The sequence below is a fragment of the Natator depressus genome, chromosome 5 (assembly GCF_965152275.1).
Source record: "Natator depressus isolate rNatDep1 chromosome 5, rNatDep2.hap1, whole genome shotgun sequence".
NCBI classification, from domain to species: domain Eukaryota; kingdom Metazoa; phylum Chordata; order Testudines; family Cheloniidae; genus Natator; species Natator depressus.
In genome coordinates this window covers 98,412,278-98,428,256 of record NC_134238.1, presented here as the reverse complement: position 1 = coordinate 98,428,256, position 15,979 = coordinate 98,412,278, and the positions used below count along the sequence as shown (strand labels likewise).

At 40.3% G+C, this 15,979-nt stretch overlaps 1 protein-coding gene across 1 annotated transcript in view; it reads left to right on the top strand.

Annotated features, from left to right (window-relative positions):
• The window catches only part of PGM5 (phosphoglucomutase 5), a 108,906-nt gene that overhangs the window by 90,385 nt on the left and 2,542 nt on the right, over positions 1–15,979 (top strand). The gene's annotated exons all lie outside the window — the stretch shown is intronic.

The following is a 15,979-nucleotide window of genomic DNA, read 5'->3' as shown; positions in this document are numbered from 1 at the left end:
TCCCGCAACAACTCCTCATCCCATACCCTAACTCCTCCCCCCCACCCCTGCCCCTGGCTCCTGTTCCCCAGACCTAAGCTTCATCCCCCTGAGGCTACTCATGTCAGTTCCAGTCTCCTTTTCCAGCCAGTCCCCGTCTCTCCTTTAGGGCTCCTCGAGTAAATCTCAGTAAGCTGAGTTACCATCCCACTCTTCCTCTGCAAGCTTCTTGTCCCAGTCTCCTTGCCCAGCCAGTCCCAAGCTCCTCCACCCATTCCTGGCTTCTTGTGCCCTCTCTGACTCTGTGCTTTCAGCTCCCAGCAGCCATTCCCTGGCTTCTTACCCCAGGATCCTTGACCCAGTCTATTGCCTCTGTTCTTCCTCTTTCCCCTCTGCATTTGCATCTGGCTGCCTCCTCCTCCATGCTGCCTGTGCACTAGGGGCATGGAGGGCACAGGAAAGACCATTTCCCTACTCCCAGTTCTGTTCCCTGGCACTACAGAAGCCCCTGGCAGCAAGAAGCGGCAGTTCCAGAGAAAGTCCTCTCTGCCCCTGCAGCCGTGGGCTGGAGCATGCCTAGCATGGCAAAGAATTTAGCTGCCAAACTCTAACAAGTCTCTACAGACATTTTTCAAAGGTTCTAGAGCTTCTCAACAAAGCAGCTGTGATTTTTTTTAACATGACCAAACAATGTATTATTCCCTAATCTTGTTTTCAGAAACAGCTGTTTTAGCTGAAACTTGGCAACAAAAATAAAATAAAATAAATCAGTCTGAGACAGACACCTTGCGTAGAAAATGTCAGTTTGGCAAAATTATAAGCAACCGAAAACAGGGTCTTATACTGGAAAGCGTCAGGCACCGTTAACTATAGATTGTGCTACCAGCTCCACCTATAATATCCAGAAGCAACTGACATTTCTAAGAAATATTTTGTCCTTACTTGTCCCTGCAGGCCTTCTTGCCATCTTATGTAGGGTTGAATGGGGTTAGATTGACTTTGTCCAAGCCATATCTATTCTCAGGGAGAGAGAGAGAGAAAGTAGCTTCTGTTCATCTTCAAAAAAAGAAAAGGAGTACTTGTGGCACCTTAGAGACATGCCACAAGTACTCCTTTTCTTTTTGCGAATACAGACTAACATGGCTGTTACTCTGAAACCTGTTCTTCTTCAGTGTATCTGACCTCTTGCCCCCCCCCCTTTTTTAAATGAATGTAAAGCATATTAAAACAGACTGGCAGCACTGGAGAACGAAGCCCTGTTTATCCACAGAACAGAGGCCTGGGCTCCCCTACACCAATCACTCCCCAATGTGCTTCAGTTTTGGTCTAGAGAGACCATCCCTTTTCAGTCTCCATACTGACTGAATCCTTGATCTCTCTGCTGAGAAGTGTAAGGAAGGTGGCACTTTATTGCCAGTTGCATTGCCGAGTGAATTCGGTTATAAAGGAGACTGGCTGTCGTACTATAAATCAAGTTGTTGAACAGGAGCATTTCTGTGGCTTATTCCAGGGGAGATCAAAAAGTAGTCTGGAATTCACACTGCCTATTACTCAGGGGGTGGGGAAGAAAGTACTGGCTTAAAAAACTCACTTATAGCAGACCAGCGGAAGGTTCCCTCTATCTAATAAACTTAAAATAAATCATTAGATAACATACTTCCTCTGTGACAGCAGCAGATACATTTCAGACTGGAGGTCTTCTGCCTTTTTCCCCCTCCTCTCCAAAATTGGACACTAGTGATGCTCCTTGCTGTGTTTATAGATAAGGCTACGGTTTAGTCATGGGTATTTTTAGTAAGTCATGGACAGGTCACTGGCAATAAACAAAAATTCACCGCCTGTGACCTGTCCATGACTTGTACTATATACCCCTAACGAAATCTTAGCTGGGGATCGGGGAGGGGGTGGAGGGTGGAAGTGCTGCTCTGGGAGTTGGGGGACTGCTGCTGGGGGGCCAGCGGCACCAGCTGCTGGGGGCCACCAAGCAGCAACTGCTCCAACCGTCCCCCGGGCTGCCTACCTGCCACTGTTCCAGCTGCCCCCGGGACCACTGCTCAGGCAGTCCCTGGGGCCAGCCCCACAGGTGGCTGCTCAGGCGGTCCCTGGGGCCAGCTCCCGCGCGCTGACTGAGCGGCAAATGGTGCTGCTGGCCCCAGGGCCGCTCCAGCAGCACTGGTGCGGCTCACTGCAGGGCCACCCAAGCCACTCCAGCAGCAGCCGGTGTGGCTGTCTCTGGGGCCACCTGAGCAGCTGGCCCCCAGGGTCATCTGCTTGGGTGGTCCTGTGGTCAGCCACACTGGCCACTGCAGGAGTCACGGAGGTCGCGGAAAGTCATGGAATCCATGACTTCCGTGACAGACACAGAGCCCTATTTATAAATCGTTTTGAAGCTTACATTTACATGATTATAAGCTCTTTGAGGTAGGGACTGTCACTTACTATATGTTTGTGCAGTGTCTAACACAATGAGGCACCAACCTGGCTGAGGCATCTAAGTGCTAATGCAATGTAAATACAGTATTTAATAATAATAATAAATTATTATTATTATTTATTGCACTGCAGGGAAAGGCGAGAGAGGCAGGAATGAACTTTGGTCTTTAAAGGGAACTCCAGGTGTCTTTGAGCTTCTGCTGAGTTTTTGCTAGCACTCTAATCTGAGTTATAAGTGAACATTTTTTTTAAAAAAAGAATTCCTTGTCAAGCAGATTGTCTGGGATCACTTAGCTAATGCTTCACAGTGATTCCTCACAATAAAAGTACAGTTGGAAATAGTACAGAGTCCAAGCAACTTCTGGATTCCTTATAAGGGAGAAATTTGTAGTGGTCTGAGAGTCATCTCATAGTCGTAATCAAAAAAGTTTTCTAAAGAAGAATTAAGGTTGAGAGGGTTTCATTGGAGTCCAGCTGATACCAAAAAAAACCTTAATATTATACTTTGTTTGCAGTTCTCTTATTTTTACCAAACTTTCCAAGAAAACTCTACCGTAGGATGAGGTGCAGCATGTGAGTTTTTGGGAAGATCTTTCACTTTGTTAAATGAAAAGGGGTTGAAAACTGGATTTATAATGAGGGAGAAGCTTTAGCCTTAACTATAGTAAGGCTACTATGCCTCTATAATCATTACAGGGAATGCACATTATCAAAAGTCCCAAGAAAAAAAAACACAAGTGCATCATGTTTTTAATCTATAAAAGTTTCCAGTTTAAACAATAAAGTTAAAGCTTCTTTTAATGCCATTTTATTACTGCAAAACATTTGTTTTAAAATAATGAATAAACTGTTTTATCTCTCCACAGAGTTTTTTTGCAAATTTTATTTCTGAAAATACATCACTATATACTTGTGGCCATCTCAGGTTATGACATGATTTAGCCAGCCAGTGTATATGGGTTAATAAATGTGTTTTAAATGGGGGAGAGACCTACGGTAAAATACCATTTTGACTCCTTCCACACTGCCCAGCTAAACTTGGTTATAGCACAGGTTGGTAACAATTGTAATTAAACTGTGTTTACGCATAGGTATTAAACAATGTTGTTGCCCTTTGTAGGCAGAGCCTAAATCAACTGAAAATATGTCAGTGGAGGGGACAGAGCTAAGTGTTGATTTCCACTGAAAATTGATTTCCACTGAAAGTGCTGATTTCCATCTGAGAGGTCTGCAATGTACATTTAGCAACTTTGCAGTCTATGAAACAAACACAAATGTCTGACCATATTTCCTGTCTAACACATCCTGACAAAAAGAATGATTCCATCCTACCAAAATGATTTATTTTCTAATGCTTTATAAAGTACACTAGAAAACAATAAGGAATGTTCTGCCAGTCTTCAGTGCTGAATTAATTAAACTTTCTGACCCTCTTAATTACAAAAGGCGAAAGTGCTTCTTATAATGGAATAGCTTCTGTAACAATGAATTGTTCAATATTAAATGTTTTAAGGCAAGTAAGTGGAGAAGGGAGAGAGACATTGAGCTGGATTTAAGTTTGTGTCCGTTTAAAAAAAAAAATGTTCTGAAGTGAATGTTCGATGTTTAACACTTAATATTTTTACGTGAATGGAAAGTCACAAATGTTCTAAGTGAAGTTAGTGTTTGTGAAAATACCGGATTGAGAGAAGTGGAGATGAATGTCATCCTGACAATTCACTGGATGTGTGCCAGCATGGGGAACAGCAACACAGGCATCAGACTACCTGCCCTTGTGTATTATCTCTGTTCTAGAAGTTAACTCTGGAGGTGGGAGTAGGTCCTTTTCCATGCATATTCAATCCAATCCAGAGACTGCCACTAATAGTGCCAGTTATGGTGACATGGACACCTCTCCACTAAAACCTGAACTGGGACTACCATCTGATTTTATACAGGCCACTGAACTTGTCAGATTATAGCAATTTTTTTTTTCACTAATGATCCAGGTTGAATTTGAGAGGCAACCCTAGAGATGAAAAAAGAAGTCATCTCTCTGGTCATCCAGTCCCCTCAGTATTCATTGATAGTCGTAATTTATGCTGTTTGGTGCTGGGCAGAAAAAGAAAAGCCTTCTGATTTTACAGGAGTTTCATCTCATTTTTGCAACAGCTGCAGTAGAATGAACTGTTTTGTACAAAGTACTTTAGTCTTGTCTTCACAAAGCTAGTTCATGTCAATATGGGTTACCATAGATAGGTGAGAGCGCCATCTAATGGTAGGAGGCATTTAACCTAGAGCTCCTTTTTGGTGACTAGGTAATGCATATGTATATGTGAATATCCAGTAAAATAACAAAACAAAAGAACAGGTGTTCTACCTTTGTAGATTTAGGGCCAAATAGTGACCTCACTCCTCTTTGGCGTATTGAGGACGCTGTGGAGCTATGGAATTAGAGATGCTCTGAAGCATGTTGCATGTGCAGAATGAATGCAAGTAGAATGTTTTCAACCCCACCAACCTGACATGTCTCCTGGGGGTCACGGAGCACCATCAGTTGGGCTAGCCTGTCTGAAGCCCAGCACTCAAAGGAGCATTATTATGCCAACTTCTGTGCAGATTCATGAAGGATAGTAGAAAGAGGATCACTGTCACCTCCTCTCCCCCCCCCCACCCACCCCCCCCTGGGCACACACATGCTGGAGCACATAGAATTTCCACCTCAACGCTATCGATAAATACTCCCTCTTTCTTCTAATCCCATGGTGGAGTACACTTTCCAGTGTGAGCTTTCCCAAAGCCAGATGCTTCACTGACTACAGTAAGACAGTATGGACTGGGAGGGTCACTGATCCTTACCTTCAGCCGGGCAATGAGCTCCATTTAAAGGGAGTAAATCATTCTACTTTCAAGTAATACCCAAATGAAAATGAAATACCCAGTAATTCTACTTTCAAGTAATACCCAATTAGCAAATGAAAGCTTAATAATTGTACAGCAGACCATCAGTGACCATAGGTGGAAACATTCACACCATAATAAGTAGTTAATAAATAAGGAAATCCCTTTGTCAGAGAGACAATATTGTTGTGCAGCCATGGGTAGAATCTTTTGTTACTGGTGTACTTTGCTCCCACTAAGGGGAACAGGAATTATATGCATGCATCAAGAGGAGATGTGACAGAATTTCAGTTCTGCAACTTCCTTTTGTTTAACCAATATTTCCTATCTATTTCCAGTTACAGTGGAGTGATCAACAGGAATTCAAAGGGCAAACAAGACTTTGGAGACTGTTCATTTTTGTTTTAGTTTAATTGCCTTTCTTACTTAGCCTGATTTTCATATGTATCTTTTGTATCAATGCACTCTCACTGAGGCAGCCAATCAGAATCTGCCCTGTTGTTTGTGCCATACTTTTGTGCATTGCAAACCAAATCACAGTATTATCTATTGACTTTCTGCTGCTTGGCTGCCGAGGTGTTAGAGGTGGTTGAACTACTTCAAACAAACGGGCCACATTATTCCAATATCCCTTAATCAAGCCTTTTATTTATTTTGACATTTGAAAATGCTCAACTTTTTTTAAAATACGTTTTTCATTGCCACATGCTTCTGCACACACAGATTTCAGCTGATATCAGAAACAGAAGATCCAAAACACCATGAGATGATTTGCATGCCTTAACCATGAGCAAGAAGTATTGCAATCTTGTGAGAGAGACTATAGTCAAGTTTGTTTCAGCAGAGTTTTACAGATTCATGATGTTCAACTACTGTGAATAAGACTCTCATAAGCATCCCAACTTTTATGTTCCCATTCAAACCAAGATAATCCAATTTTTCTGAAGTTTCACCATTTTGCTTCTCTTCTCCTTTTACATTCCCATCCCAGACAGTGCACTTTTCTTTTGATAAGTAGCATTCAAATTGAGATAAAATATGCTTATTGTCAGTTCCAGAATCCACATATATTCTTTATAGCACATTACTAGATACATATTACCAAGATTCACCAAGACAGTGTGAAGGATTTCATTTCTATCAAAAAAGATGTGGAATGATGATTCTCTTAAGATTAAGCAGAATTACTTGTTCAGAATTCAATGTAATCTGTTATACTTCTACAGGAAACAATAATTCCTGAATCTCACTCAGGATGAAATCCACCCCACTGCAGGGGGCCTTCAGAAAACCCTCTGCACCACTTAATCATCCCATTAGATCAGAACATATACACGATAGTCAAGATTTTCAAAAATAGAAATGTAACTTTACGCTCCTGGTTTTGAAAATCTTGGCCACTGTTATTAGCAAACATCTGACATAGACCAGCTTAATATGGCAGCTACAAATACCAAGTGTTTCTTTCCAGAAGTAAAACATATCATCTAGGAAAATTAACAGTTGTATACCTAGACTTCTGAAAAATTGTACACCTACAGCTAGAGTGGTTGCAATTATTCCCATAGACCTCAAAAATCAATTGGTCTTTTCAGGGGGAGTGGGGACTCACTAAAAAGCCCTGGAAGATTTGTTAAAATGAAACACAAAACAAGCTATGTGATTCACTCTGCAAGCATGCTTATTCTTCAAACACAGTAAAGCAGATGCACAGAACTGCAAGCTTTCAAGTAAGACAAGAACACAATAACTGAGTCTACATTCCACTAACAAGTGTCAGCCTCAATACAGATATACTTCTGCCAACTTATTTGGCATGTTACAAAGCTTCAAACAGACCAAACTAAACATGGTAAATGCATACTTACGCACTTGATTGATGCAGGGGATCAGTAAAATTCATTTAAAAGTTGACAACATTCTTAATTCAACTGTTCCCTTTTCTATGATTTTTATTTCCACAGTTTTTCACTATTTTGGTGCAAGAAACTGTAACACAATCTCCTTCACAAACATGGATTTCAGAAAGAAATCTGGCTATGTAAAAGATTTAAGATTATGTTCCATCGGTCACATTTCAGCCTATTCTTCCCATTCTGGGCTCCACCTATAACCTTTGTATTTGGGACCAGTTAAGTTGGCTAAGTAATGGAATGGTTCCATAGCCTCTCTGAATTGTCAATTATAATCCATTAGTTTTTGTCCTTGTTTGGTTCTAGTTCTTTGGTAATAGATCAATCCTGATTTTCCCTGAATCATAGATAATATTGTCCTCAGTCAATAATCTATCAGTTCTTCTGAAATCTTTTCAACCGCTTTTTTTAAATTGAGTGCCTCTTTGTAGACACCCTTGTTATGTATAATGGGTATTATGATTTGATCAAAGATCTCCCTGTGTTCAGTGCAAACTTCAGCATCCTTACAGAGAGACCATCATCTGGAGAGTTGCACCATGTTATTGAGAATTGAGCTGGTAGATTTTTTTTTTTTGAACATTGAAACTTTACCTTTTTTCCCCCCTAAACTCTAGTTGAGATCCTTTTAAAATCCACCAGCCAGGAGGCTGATATTTGCAGAAGGATTTTTTTACTTCTACATTGTGCTTTAGGACCGTTAGGTGGTGTTATTGTCTCAACAAGGAAAAGAGCAACTCTATGTCAGAATTGTAGTTTGACTGCACCTGACAAGCTCTCATACTTTCCATTTCATTTTTGTCAACAGAGCAGATGACAAAGGACCATAGCTAATTGTCCTACATTTCTCTGGATTCTCAGATAGCATTTCAGCAACTTGGACACAATATGGTATTGTCATAAATATAAAGGGAAGGGTAACCACCTTTCTGTATACAGTGCTATAAAATCCCTCCTGGCCAGAGGCAAAGTCCTTTTACCTGTAAAGGGTTAAGAAGCTCAGGTAACCTGGCTGGCACCTGACCCAAAATGACCAATGAGGGGACAAGATACTTTCAAATCTGGGCGGGGGGGGGGGGGAAGGCTTTTGTCTGTCTGTGTGATACCTTTGCCGGGAACAGATCAAGGATACAAGCCCTCAACTCCTGTAGTTAGTAAGTAATCTAGCTCGAAAATGTGTTAGGTTTTCTTTGTTTTGGCTTGTGAAATTCGCTGTGCTGGAGGAAATGTGTATTCCTGTGTTTTGTGTCTTTTTGTAACTTAAGGTTTTGCCTAGAGGGATTCTCTGTGTTTTAAATCTGACTGCATGTGGGATTATCTTCCATTTTAATCTTACAGAGTTGTTCTTTTTTCGTTTCTTTGTGCTTCTAATAAAGTTCTGTTTTTTAAGAATCTGATTGGGGGTTTTAGTATCCCTAAAATCCCAAGGTTGGTCTGTGCTCATCTTGTTTATTCTCAAGCCACCCCAGGAAAGGGGGTGTAGGGCTTGGGGGGATATTAGGGGGGAGATAGGGTTCCAAGTGGCCCTCCCTAAATGTTTGTTTGAATCACTTGGTGGTGGCAGTGTTCACTTTTGTACTAATCCAAACTCCTTGGGGAGTTTTTAACCAAAGCTGATAGAAATAAGCTTAGGGGGTCTTTCATGCGGGTCCCCACATCTGTACCCTAGAGTTCAGAGTGGGGAGGGAACCCTGATAGGTATTCTGCAATTTTCTTTCCAGATGTAGAATCAGTAGCAATACGTAGAAATGCTTTTAGCTGTTGTTGGGTCATTTCTGATGTCTGAACAACCAACTTGTGGTCTTTTGATTCTTTAGTTTTTTCCCCAGTGTTTCTTCTGTTTCTGTCTTTGTAGCATCTAGTAGAAGAGCTGTGAGTTTAAATCTGTCCAGAATAATATATCCATGGTGAAGTGCTTCAATCGCTTCTTTAAATTTCTGATTTTGTGCTACATTGAAGATGATGATGTCAACATAAAAGAAGAATGCAACTTTCATATCAGGTTCCAGTCTTTGCCTTTCAGATGTTTTTGTGACATAATTATCAATTGATCTTGGCCACTGTTTGGAGTGTTGAAGACACTGCTCCTGAATTAAGCTGATGTTGAAGAGCTCCCAGAAAAGTTTGGACTTACAATATCAGCATAGCTATGTTTGACTATGACAATGACACCTGTGGTCTTTCACTTGCAAGATCATCAGAAGTCATCAATGTTCTGCTCTTCCACTTCAATAGCATGAAACTTTGGCAATGGTACATTTGGAAGAAAATTCTTAGCTGTGCTCAGTATTATCTAGGTGCAGCTAGCAGGAGTGAACTGTGAAGAATCTGGTGGCTCACTGCTTTGGCGTCTCGTTCTACACAAGCCCTGGCATTGTTTAAAGCAGTCTTGGGGCTGCTCTAAATTATCCAAACTGGATATGGTCCCAAGGAGCCGTTTCTTCAGCTTGGACTAGCTAGAGCACAAGAGGGCTCTGGCTGTGCCCCTAACATGCCAGCTGTTTGCCAGTCAGGGAGATCTGTTGCCTTTCCAGCCTCTTAGCCTTTTACAGTTATAGCTTCCTTTTCAAAGGTTACAGCTTCAATGATTGTACCCTTGTAGCTAGGCAAAAGAACGGTTAATAAAAGTCTCTTTTGCTTCAGTTAATAAATAGGCCATAAAAGTGGTGCGACAGATCAACAGAGCTATCAATGAACTTAAGGGTCATTAAAAACTTATTTTTAGTACAGTGTGCTCACTCAATTAATCTGTTATAGTTTTCACCAAGGTTAAATTTATCATAACCAAATGTTTGATAAACAGAAAAAATGAAACATGCCAATACACATAAAAGTCCAAGGGATAAAACAAGAATAATAAAACGTGCTGATACCTAAAAGTTCAAGGTTCTAGATAAAAGTGAGCATGCAGTCCCTGTGAAATAAATTGGCCGAGATTGCTTCTTGGCTTACTAGCAGGAGCTAAGGAGGGGACCCTGTGTTCCATAACCATTCACTCTCTCCTACTAGCTAGCCAGGAGGTAACCTTTGCAACAGTGCATAAGATTTAGAAGCAGAGGCACTAATTAAAATAACCAATCCTCAGTGAGTGACCAAAATAAATTAGAGAAAATTTACTTGCTGTTTAAGCATTTTTAATTCACAGCACTAAAGAAAACCTGAAGAAGAGTTCTAAAGCTTGTCTCTCTCTCTCTCTTTCTCTCCAACAGAAGTGAATCCAACAAAAGTTATTATCTTTCTCTCTCTAAGGCTGCTTTCTGGCTAACTAGGAAGAAGATGTTAAAGGCAAAGGCCCAGACCCTCAAAGGTATTTATTCTCCTAACTTCTGTAGAATGGGAGTTAGGTGCCTAAGTACCTTTGAGGATCTGGGCCCTGGAGACCAATTCTTTGGCTTTTATTAGCCAGCCAAGAAGCAGCCTCTGCCAAATTATTCTTTATCATTCAAAAGCCATAACCAGTGCATGCTTGCTTTCATCTAGAACCTTGAACTTTTATGTATTGGCACATTCTTTTTCTTCTGTTTACCAAGCAATTAGTTATGCTAAATTTAACCGAGGTGAAAAGGATAACAGATCAATTGAGTGGGTGTAACGTACTCAAAATAAGGTTTGGTGACCCGTATGTTCACATGTAGCTTCAGTTGCTGACTCACCTCATATTTATTGCCTATTAATAAATCATGACAGAAGGCTATGTTTACTTGTGCTTTACCTAGCTACCTGGGTGCAATCATGGAAGTTGGATAAGGTTTTAAATCTAAAGGGGAAAAAATTACAGTCCATATGCAGAATCTCTTTGATTTGTTGTCATGGTTAATAAAATGTTATTTCAAATACCAGTGTCATGCTGGTATTGTACAGGGCATGTACAGGAAACAGTGCAGCAAAAAGGTTAGGTTGCTTCAAATATCTGCTCATTTTTATTCACAGTACATTGTTATTTATTATATGTATTGAAGTTGTACCTAGGGGCCACAGTTGTGGATCTGGAGCACATTGTGTCAGGTGCTGTACAAATATAGAACAACATGGATCACAAATATAAATGTATTTTCCAGGGACATACTTGTATTAAATGCTTGGCTATGCTAACTAGCTACAGAAGAATCCAATAGCAGCATGCAACCACATTGCATTGCATGTCTGCTTTTCTTGTGAAAGAGAATTCTTTCAAATAAGAACCCTACTGGGAAAAGTTCCATAGAATTTAATAGGGGTGAAACAACACATTTCTTTATATTTAATAAGATATAGCAATAATTCTAAGAAATAGTAGAATTTAATAGAGAATATGTCCTTTCTATTGGTGTTTTGAAGTAATCTATAAAGTCATATAGTAGGTATACAGTTTAATATTGAAATGTATAGGATGGTTGAAAAAGTCCATACAAAGTTTTTCCACTTACTATTAAATAATATGGGACTTTTTAAAAAGATTAATGAGAGGTGGGGCATTTTCAGCTGTTTGCTCATGATCTTATATAACTCAGCATTTTCCATGTCATTCAAATAATTTAGCTTCTGATGCCACACTAGGTCACCATACAGTGTGCCATATTGAGAATAGTTTGAAACAAAAAAAGCATTTCCAGACCATTTTCTTTTCCAGACACATTTTAAAAATACATCTATCTGGTGACAATGATTATAGAAGATCTCATGAATCATGGATTTCACTTGCCTATCTCTCCTTCGAAAAATCAGCACTTGTTCCAGAAAAGTGAGTTCTGCTGGCTCTTGCTGCTGTAGCTCTGGTTAGAAGTCAGCAGCTGGGTCTGTGTAGCTGTCTTAACATCTGGAAAACTCTGAAGGGTCATTTGGTCTAATAGTAAGTCAAGTACCCTAAACCCTGTACAACAGCCACATGAAGTATAGCTGATTACGCAATGGATCTCTGCCCTACTGTGACATTCATTTAATAACTGGCTAGTTTGGATTTTTGTTGTTGTTTTTCTGTGGGCTGATAGGAGATGAAATAAAAAGGTTAGTGCGGATGGCAGTGCGTGTAAACACAACTTATCCTGTGTCATAAAGTTGTTCTACTATGTTCACTTGGGTACATTTTAAGATGAGAAAACCCTATAAATACAAAGCCTAGCACAATGTTTTGAAGGGTTTTTTTTTTCCTGCTAAATGTAGCCTAACATCACAAGAAAAAAACCCTAACAAACACAAAAGCAGGTGTTTGAACTTATGTAAAAGAAGTTATAAGTATTATCTGGTGTTCTTAAAAATGCTTTGAATCCCAAGGTGGGAGTATTCTCTCATAAGAATATAAGAACGGCCACACTGGGTCAGACCAGTGGTCCATCTACTCCAGTCCTGTCTTCCTAGTGTGGCCAATATCATAGGGAAAGAACAGAACAGGGCAATTACTGAGTGATCCATCCCCTATCGTCCAGTCCCAACATCTGGCAGTCAGAGGCTTAGGGACATCTAGAGCAGCGATTCTCAAACTGTGGGTCAGGACCCAAAGTGGGTCACAACCCCATTTTAATGGGGTCGCCAGGGTTGGCTTAAACTTGTTGGGACCCAGGGCTGAAGCCCGAACCCCACCGCCTGGGGCCAAAGCCTGAGGGTTTCAGCCTTGGGTGGCAGTGGAGCTCAGGTTACAGGCCCCCTGCCTAGGGCTGAATCCCTTGGGCGGTGGGGCTCAGGTTTTCGTCCTCCCTCCTGGGCCGTGTAGTAATTTTTATTGTCAAAAGGCGGTTGCGGTGCAATGAAGTGTGAGAACCCCTGATCTAGAGCATGGGGTTGTGTCCCTGACTATCGTGGCTAATGGCCATTGATGGACCTATCCTCCATGAACTAGTCTAATTCTTTTTTGAACCCAGTTATAGTATTAGCCTTCACAATTTCTCCTGTCAATGAATTCCACTGGTGTGTGTTGTATGAAGAAGTACCTCCTTTTGCTTATTTTAAACATGCTCCCTATTAATTTCATTTGGTGACCTCTGGCTCTTGTATTATGAGAAGGAGTAAATACTCTTCCTGATTCACTTTCTCCATGCCAGTCATGATTTTATAGATCTCTATCATATCCCCCCTTAGTTCTCTCTTCTCCAAACTGAACAGTCCCAGTCTTTTTAATCTCACCTCATATGAAAGCTATTCCATACCTCTAATCATTTTTTTTGGCCTTCTTGCTTCCTCTTCCAAATCTAATATATCTTTTTTGGGATGGGGCGACCAGAACTGCATGCAGTTGTCAAGGTGTGGGTGTGCCATGTATTTATATAATGGCATTATATTTACTGTGTTGTTATCAATCACTTTCCTAATGGTTCCTAACATTCTGTTAGCTTTTTAGACTGTTGCTGAACACTGAGCAGATATTTTCAGAGAACTATCCACAATGACTCCAAGATCTTTCTCGAGTGGTAACAGCTAATTTAGACCCCATAATTTTGCATGTATAGTTGGGATTATGTTTTATAATGTGCATTACTTTGCACTTATTAACATTGAATTCCATCTGCCATTTTGTTGCCTACTCATCCAATGTTGCAAGATCCCTTTGGGCTTTCATGGCTTTAACTTTTCCAGAACTTTTCTGGAGACATAAATCAAAGTATTTGTTTTGTCAGAGATGAAATTACTTTGCCAGCATGGTCACCTGAGGTTTACGTTAGATTAGAGAGGGAATTTTAGAGCTGTGCTAAATGTTCATTCCTAAACCAGGCAAAACTCATGTAGGTTTGGATGGCCTTACAAACGACACTCAGACCAGACTGGTCAAAAGGTTTACTAAGATTCATGCACTTTTCAAGCTAACCTGGGCTAATTATGATTTTTCATCAGAATAGCACACAATTTGTTTTTGAAGGGGAGGGACATTGCCCACATTTGACATAAACCAAGTGAGATTTTCCCACAAAGCTTAAAATATCAACCCATCTGGACTGAGTTCAAAGAAAATATTTGCACAAAGCCAAACCTCTGAATCTGCTCAGCTTTTAACAAGCCCTTGGGTGCAGTTTAGAATGCCGTGAAGCCTTGATCCTTTGCAAATGGATTACAGTTTTCGGGGAAAACATAACTGAGAATGTGGAGATGGAGAAAGGCAATTGGATGGGAGTTCTGCAAGACAGGGCAGAATAAAAATGCAGTGAGCCAGGCAGCCTCTACAATGGATGACACATCTCTCAAGGCTCCAGTACAAATCATCCACAAGCAAAGGGCACCAGGCATTGTCACTTGTCAGATACATGAATGTTTGAGATATCTATTGGTATGTCTAGTTTGTGAGAGGTGTGATTTTTCCCTGGCAATCACGGATTTAGAGATATATTCTCCAGTGGTTCTTAACTGAGCCAAACTCTCACTGAAGTTAATAGAAGCTTTGCTCGATTTACAGACTGTACAACTTTGTTGTTGCATACTGTTTTATGGATAACAATGCATTTCAACCAGTTTTTATTAAGTAGCTTGTTTGTGGTGTATCCAGGCCATAATGTCATTTAATGTCATTTCGAGTTCAACTTTTAATAATAAAGCTTTACACTTTTTAAACGTAGAAATAAAATTTGAAAAACACTTTAAATGTGGTAATCTTGACTAACCTAAGGCTTTCAGCCAAAGCAGGGAGTGGGTTGTTTTGTTTGTTTGCTTTCTTATTTAAATTTGTCATTTTATTGCTCATGAAGGTGGTAAAACTGGGTAGGGTCCTGTGATCTGTTTTTATCTTCCAGTCCTCTCCGGAGTGAAAAATTTTCTCTTTTTTATCTGGGAGAGGGAGGCCCTAGGAAAGCCACTTCCAGGGACTGGGTCACAGTCAGAGGGAGCCCGGAGCCAATAAGAGGGCATAGATGCTTCTGTGCCCCCTGAAGGTTTCCAAGATCCAGGTGGTCTGTGGGCACCTCTGTTTCTTCCATGGTGGGACAATGCACCTCTGCCCAAGTACATTTGTGGTGATTCTTCTCTGATGCAGGTATAGCTGTTTAGAGGAATGAGCTGTCCCTACTTACAGAGCATAGGAGCTGGCTCGTTTTGTTTTTTCATTTTGCAGCATTTTCAAGAAATGTTAACTTTCATGCTCTTCATATTAATGTATTGTATAAAATGTATGAACTCTTTACCCTGTGTGGTGTTGTCTAATCATTGTGCAATTAGAAGTGGATCCACAGATAGGAAAGGAATAGTAATATCCCACTGATCACTGGCCAAGTTTCTGAATAAATGACTATGGCCATAAACTCTGTTGAAATTAGTGGCAGCATAAACAGAGATGTTATTTCATCACTCTTACCTGATAAGGTTTTCATTTTATTCGTTTTGTTTAGGCATCTGGACAAAAAAACACTCCCACTTAGACACAAACTGTAAGGTTGTTAAAGTTGTAAATAGAGATCTATAAACTGAAACTGCAAGGGAAATACCTCTTTGACCTATGCAGTACAAGTGCAAGTGATAATGTTTTAGTCATATAAATATTTTTATGACTCCTACTAAGATACCTGCCTCAGTATCTGTGTCATTGACTTCTTCAGGTTAACAATGCAGTGTATGAAAATACCATTTGGTTATAGTTTCAACTCAGCTTCATAAATAATTCCAGGTTTGAGACTTCCACATGGTTTTATATTGCATATTTCACACAGAGATCTCCATTACTCTTGGTGTGTGGTGAGGTTATCGTTACAACATCTGGGGTTTGCGCATTCTGCATAGCTTAGCTACTTTAGACCCAGTATAACGTTTCATATTATTAGTTAATACTGTGTTGAACAAGGGAAAAATCAATAACAGATTTTTAAAAAGTGTTCATTGACTTT